The following is a 7,550-nucleotide window of genomic DNA, read 5'->3' as shown; positions in this document are numbered from 1 at the left end:
GATAATGTTTTGCTTCAGAGTGTTGGAGAGTAGATAGTGGTGGTGGAGTGTTTGTGTATTTTCAGTTTGGTCCTATCCCATATAAAAGATCTAGTGCTTTAGATGGATTTTTTGAAATGAAAAAACATTAGGTCTTAAAGTAAAATATGGTGTTTGTAAAGAAGATTTTTTTCCTGTAAATTTGAACACTCTAATGCTTACAGAAATACAAAATTGGTAATTTTTGAAAGAAGTACAACCACACCAATATGGAATAAGAACCGCAAGAATTGAAGAAAAAATAATTGAGTTATCTTTTTACTGGTCTGAAAACTAAAGGTTTAGACAGAGTGCTACCACAGCATATATTTTTCCTGGATCCTTCCCCAAATCCTCATGTTATATCCATTTCCCACACAGCAATATGTTTTTAGATGAGAATGCCCATTGCAGATCTTCACCTATTTTCACCAAATGGAGAAAACCTTCATAAAAATATATATTTTTAAAACGTTTTATGACATACAGTACATAGCAGGGAACAGCTTTATTAGTATACACCATTTATTATCCCCAAAAGTTAGATGAGTCCTTTGGGGCTTAAGCGGTGCGCTTGGCCTTGAACCTCTTCCTAAAAAGGACAAATGTCTCTAAAGCCGGATGGGGAACATTCTTCAGCTGGATGGCCACATTGCCTTCAAAGAACCTTTCAGGAACCACATACTAGTGGTGGACAGAGTCAGGAGTGAAAGTGTGTGGAACAATGGAAGTGACTCTTACCGTAGTTATATGTGGCGGAAATGTAGTCTACAGTAAGTCAGAAGTTTCTACCCACACATTTTTCACTTCTCTATCCATGCAAGCAAGAGGCATTATTTATGGTTCAGGAACACAGTTCTCCTGGGCGAAAGCACTCCGTGAGGGACTGGAGAAGGGCTAGTGAGAGACATGGCTTGGAGAGGGGACGGGAGAAGTCTGAAGACTGCATTTGGCCCCTGGATCAGAAGTTCTTCATCCCTGTTTTGAGGAAGCCCAAATGCCACAGACACAAGGGAAAGGCATTCCATGAATAAGGGACAGGACGTAGGAGCAGCTACTGTCTTTTTCTTGCTTACATGATTCTCTATCCCCCATCACCAGAAATGGTAGACCTCAGACGATATGCCTCGGAAGGAGGTTAGGCTTCTTGACTGAGGCTGCACTCACATGACTGTTTATTCCATTTTCACAACTTTTCTCTAGCTGTTAAGTTATGCATTATATACAGTGGTACCTTGGGTTACATATGCTTCAGGTTACAGACTCCACTAACCCAGAAATAGTACCTCAGGTTAAGAACTTTGCTTCAGGATGAGAACAGAAATCACGCGGCCCCATTAGCTAAACTGGTGCTTCAGGTTAAGAACAGTTTCAGGTTAAGAACGGACCTCCAGAACGAATTAAGTACTTAACCCGAAGTACCACTGTATGAGCTTTCACATGTGATGTGAAAGCTACTTCTGGAACAGTGGATGTTTAGTGCTCATTTTTGTGTTCTTTGCTTCCAGAAAACAAAAAACAAATCCGTTTGCAAATAATAATTGAAATGAGTGCTAAACTTGTGCTGTATTTCACTACAGGCCCACTAAAGCTCACTATAGTTCCGGAAGTGACTTTTATATCATGTGGAAGCTCAAACTAACACAACAGAAAGCAATGGAGAGAACTTGAAGAGGCGTATATCCCAAGATGGATGGGAGATGGGAGAGAAAGAAAGATCAAATACAATGCAGAAATTAACAGGGAAATATCATGAAAATGGAATTAACTGCCATGCAGCTTGGGTGTCCCTCTGCCACCCACTTTTCCAGCCTCAGCTGCAAGGCAGGAGAAAGGCAGAGAAATTACTATTTATGGCTTACTGCGTGATCACAACTCACCAGCAGCAGCTATTAATTGGCAGCTTTTCCTTCAAAATAAAAATGGCAATGTTGGAGCACACTTTGTTTTGAAGTGCGCTTAACAGAAACACTGGTACCATCTTGCTGCTCTCCTGTGAACTCATTCCAATGTGTCTTCAATCTTAAAGTGTGGGTTTCTGCATCACTTTCCTAGGACCTTTGGTCATTACTGAAGTTTGGGGGAGAGAGCAACAAAGGAGTTTTCAACAACAACAAAAGTTTGGATAGAGTATTTGTTCTTCAGGTAAAGGTTGGGTTCTTTATGTTGTATGATTCTATTTGTGGCAATTTTTTTGCATATTAGAAGCTGGAAAATGTTAAAACTATCATCAGAATCATTAGCATTGCAAGGGCTTGTATTACATAAAACACAAAAGAACAGTAATAACAAAAAACATGTTAAGTGCACATTTAAGGGCTAAAAAGCAGAGTTGATATCAATGAGTGGAAAAGTGAAATTGAACTGAAATTTTGTTTCATGCAATTGATAGCCACAATTAAATTCAAAGTTAAGCACTCTTGAGCCGTTTAATTTGAGAGGCTTAAAATATGTTTACTTCTGAGTTGGGATGTGGTCATTTTTATGGAAAGACTGAAGAAAATAAAATTTATTTTGGAATAGTTTCTAAGCAAGAATGTATTTCAGTGTTCAAGTTTTAAAGCAGTATTAGTTTTCCTGCCTGCTGACCAGCTTGGGGGGAAATGATTAAAATCTATATTTTTATTTGATTGTGGGTTTCCATTTTTTTTATTGAGATAAGTAACATGGGAAAGTGCCTGTAAATGCAGCACTAAGAACATTTTTTTTTCATATTCCCTAGGAAATTATAGGTATCTCAGATAATATTGTAAATGTTTCAGTTTCATTACTAATTGTTTCACCATTTTGGTCTCTCTGCTGCTTGTATAAGATAGCTATTGAAATATTATTCTGACTGGCTGGTTTGGGGTGGGTTTTTTTTGCTAAATTAATTCATCTTTCTCTTTGACTGGATTTATTGTGAAGTACTTAGTGTGCAGATCAGAATAAATGGTGTGCCTCTGTTCACTAGCCCCTCTTACATGTTTTTAGAAACACTTAATAAAGCCAAACTGTGGTGTAGAATTGTGATTACAGAATGGTTTGAACTTAATTGCTATTACATAATGCCTTTTTATTAGTTGCTGGTTTGTGTTATGCGCGCGCGCACACACACACACACGCACACACACTCCTTCAAAGAGAGTTTGTGAAGCAGAATATGGAAATAGCCAAGATAGCTTAAGGATTCCTTTGAAGAAAAAGCCAGTGGTGAAGTACTTGCAAAAGTTAGATGTAATGGCTGTTGTAGTTTGCACACAGCCTATAAAATCATTATTACTAATATATTCTTTAAAAAATTAAGGGGGTAGGCAATTTTATTTTGTTAAAGATGATGAGAAAACTCAAACAACTCCATTTTATTATTATTGTTAGGTCATATCCTAACAATGAGGGAGGCCTGGAAATGAGGTCTCTAGAGTGATGCTCAACACAGCCCTCTCTCCCTATGCAAAGAGCCTGTCCAAGACTCTTATATCCATTGGTAATACCTTTTCTACCCCTGGGTGATTTGCTGGGTATGAGAGAAGAAAATGAAATATTGAACTAAGGCTTTCTTTTTAAAAAATTAAAAAGTCAGATGCTTTGTGAGAAAATTAGGTATGTACTGAATTGAAGTAGGGACCCCTGAAGTATTTCAGGACCCCTTGGCAATTCAGGCATTTTATTTAATGCAGAATACAAGTGTATTCTGAAAGCAAAGAGAGTATCTCTAATCTGGCCATAACACTACTGGACAAGGCGGGGGGGGGGTTGATGGGAGAAGGGCAAGCAAACACCAGTAGGACCACTAGGGTGTTGCTATTTATGGACATTGAGGCTTTCCATGGGGCATACTGGGAGAGGCGGTCCCGTAGGTACGAGGGTGCTAGGCTGTGAAGGGCTTTAAAGGTCAAAAGCAGCACCTTAAATCTGACCCTGTACGCTACCGGGAGCCAGTGCAGTTTGAAAAGCACTGGGTGAATATGCTCCCATGGCAGAGACCCCGTGAGGAGCCTCGCTGCAGCATTCTGCACTCTCTGGAGTTTCTGGGTCAGCTTCAAGGGCAGCTCCGCGTAGAGCGAATTACAGTAGTCAAGCCTGGAGATGACCGTTGCATGGATCACTGTGGCCAGGTTGGGGCGGGAAAGGTAAGGGACCAACTGCTTGATGCGGCAAAGGTGGGAAAATGTCGCCTTGGCTGTTGCAGTAGCTTGCGCCTCCATGGAAAGGGAGGCGTCAAGGATTACACCCAAACTCTTAACGGAAGGCAATGGCACTAATTGGGCCCCCGCAAGAGAAGGGAGTTGGTCCCTCATCCCCATGCCATCCCGACCCAGCCATAGGACCTCTGTCTTCGAAGGATTTAGTTTCAATCGGCTCCCACGAAACCATCCAGCCACAGCTTCCAAGCATCTGGTCAGTGTGTTCAGGGCCGAGTCGGTGTGGCCATCCATCAGCAGACAGAGCTGAGTGTCATCAGCATATTGGTGACAGCCCAGCCCAAAGCTCCGGATAATCTGGGCAAGGGAGCGCATAAAGATGTTAAAAAGCATCGGGGAGAGAATTGCGCCCTGTGGTACTCCACACACCAAGGAATGGCACGACGACATTTCCCTCCCTAGTGCCACCCTCTGTCCCCGACCAGAGATAAAAGAGCACAGCCAGTTACGGGCTATGCCCTGTATCCCCACGTCTGTGAGGCAGTGGTCCAGAAGATCATGATCAACCATGTCAAAGGCTGCTGACAAATCTGAAAGGATCAGCAGTCCTGACCCGCCTCGATCCAGTTGTCTACGGAGATCATCTGTTAGGGCAACCAGAGCCGTCTCGGCCCCAAAACCAGGACGGAAACCGGACTGAAATGGATCTAAAGCCGATGTTTCCTCCAGAAACCTACCAAGCTGTTCAGCAACCGCTCTCTCAATTACCTTACCCAGATATGGAAGATTTGAAACTGGGCGGTAATTGGATAGGTCTAAGGGATCTAATGAAGTTTTCTTTAAGAGTGGACACACTACTGCTTCCTTCCGTTCCCCTGGAAATGTCCCTGTGTCAAGGGACAAATTGAAAATTTCAACCAGGGGGGTCCGCGCAACATCTGGACACTCCCTAATCAGCCAAGATGGGCATGGATCAAGGAGACAGGTGGTGGGCCTACTAACTTGGAGGAATCTATCCACATCAGCAGGGAGTATCCGATCAAAATGGTCCAACACTGGACCTGATGTCAGTCGAGGGGCCTCCAGTTCAGACACTGTATCTAAATTGGCAGGGAGGTCACGGCGGAGCAACAGGACTTTCTCCGCAAAAAAGCTCGCGAATGCCTCACAGCTGTGGGTCGAATTTGTGCTTAAATTTGGTTGTCCTCCTAAGGACGTTATTGACCTAATTATTCTAAAAAGTTGTGCCGGGCGAGAGCTAGCGGATGCAATGGAAGCTGCAAAGTAAGATTTCTTAGCAGCTTTCATAGCCATCTCATAGGCTTTCATAAGCGTCCTATAAGATGTTCTTGAGGCTCCGTCGTGAGTCCGTCGCCATACTCGCTCTAGCTGTCTGAGATCCCGCTTCATTTTCCGGAGCTCCTCAGTAACCCAAGGGGCCCGGTTTCGATGGGGTTGCAGAGGGCGCTTAGGCGCGATCTCATCAATGGCTGCCAAGAGCCGGTTATTCCAGTCCTCAACAAGGTCATCTAATGAGTCGCCAGGAGGAGCAGGGTCCCGCAAGACTTGTCGGAATCTATCAGGATCCATCTGTTTTTGCGGACGAGCCCAAATAGGTTCGCCACCCGAGCAGGGGAGGAGCGGGAAGTCAATCTTGGCTTTCAGAGCGTAGTGATCAGACCATGGCACTTCCACAGGGGGGAGCATGATCACATCTATGCCAGCCCCAAAGATCAGATCCAGCGTGTGGCCTGCTTGATGAGTGGGGCCCAAAACAAACTGGGAGAGCCCTAGTGTTGCCATGGAAGTCACTAGGTCCAGAGCCTGTGAAGAGGGAGCAGCATCGGCATGGACGTTATTCAGTTTTAAGATACTCTTTTGCATCAAAAGAGGCTTGTGAAAAATATAGATTAACTAATTGAAAGAAACAGTACGTCTGAATCAGGGCTGACATTGTATGTACAATGCTAAAACAAATAAAGAAAAAATAAAGAAACAAAAAACGTGGATGAAACGGACTTGGACACCTAGGGGAAACTGAGGAGCCTCTGATTTGTTCTGGGCCAAATCAGGTGGTTTTACAAAGCATCAAATCTGGATCTGAACCAAATCTTATAGTTGGTGCATACTTTTACCTAGGTAGCCAGACACTTGCATTCAACCTGTGGTTAACAGTCAGTTTCTTATGCACTTTCCCAGACAGCAAAACAAACCAAGTTACTTATTAACTAGAAAGAAATGGTGAATCCATCATAGCTTGCAAGTCCACAATAAGACTTAATGCACCTTAATGCACCTGCTTCCATTAGTTATTCAAAGAATTTCAAGAGCAGTTTAAAGTTAAGCTTTGCATTGTTTTGTTTTATCTCAAAGGAGGCATTTTAAAACAAAATTTTAATTGCTAATGTGCTACAATCATGTTGAGCTTGGCTTGTGTGCTTTTTTCTCAGTATTTGGCCTCAGGCCAACATCTTTTCAAAGATCATCTAAAATGTATTGTCCTGTTTCTATTGTTTCCAATGGGGGTAGTTTTTATGCAATATCAACCTATGTCTCTGAGTGTGTTACTCAGGCAAGATCATGTCCTTAAAATCATAGTAGAATGGTAAGGACAATTAGTGTTTCTGCAATGCAAATTATACAATATAATGAATTGTATCTTGGGGGGGGGGGAATATTTGGAGGTATATTTGTATGTTCCTTTTCTGTGTTGGGAAGAAAACAAATTTATATTTACTATGGGGTTTTTTGGGGTGTGGGTATGATTCTGCCAAAAGGGAAAGATACAAATGGAACTGAGAAGAATAAAACATTTCTGTCCAGTGTTTAATACTGCATGAATAGCAGGAACAAAAGTCATTTAAACTGATGCAGTTACATTGATTATAGTTAGAAAATACCCAAGTACAGGGTGATTGAATCTAGCCCACAAAAATGAAGGGAACCTAGCAATCTATGTATATGTCCATGGCATCATTTGTGTACACACTACAGTTTAGTGTGTGTTCAGTGTGCTCCATGTGCTGTTTTTGTTTGTTTATTTGTTTATTTGTTTGTTTGTTTTAGCATTGTACATACAATGTCAGCCCTGATTCAGGCGTACTGTTTCTTTCAATTAGTTAATCTATATTTTCCACAAGCCTCTTTTGATGCAAAAAAGTATCTTAAAACTGAATAAATTTGCACAAATGAAAGGTGTGAATATTACATTCTTGCAGGGATAGTTCCCCACCACAGTGATGTTTCAGTGGGTGTGTACCACAGGAGAGCATCTGCTCTGAGTAAAACTTGGTTGAATACCACCAAATAATAATGATGTGATCAGTGCAATTAATCATGATTTATCATTTCAGTTTCTGGTTGCAGAGTTTGAAGGTTTTAAATATCAGAGATGTCAAAAAATATTAT

Source organism: Podarcis liolepis (assembly GCF_965112155.1).
Source record: "Podarcis liolepis genome assembly, chromosome: 3".
Lineage (NCBI taxonomy): Eukaryota > Metazoa > Chordata > Lepidosauria > Squamata > Lacertidae > Podarcis > Podarcis liolepis.
The sequence above is the reverse complement of the archived record's forward strand: the minus strand, read 5'-3'. Positions refer to the sequence as shown.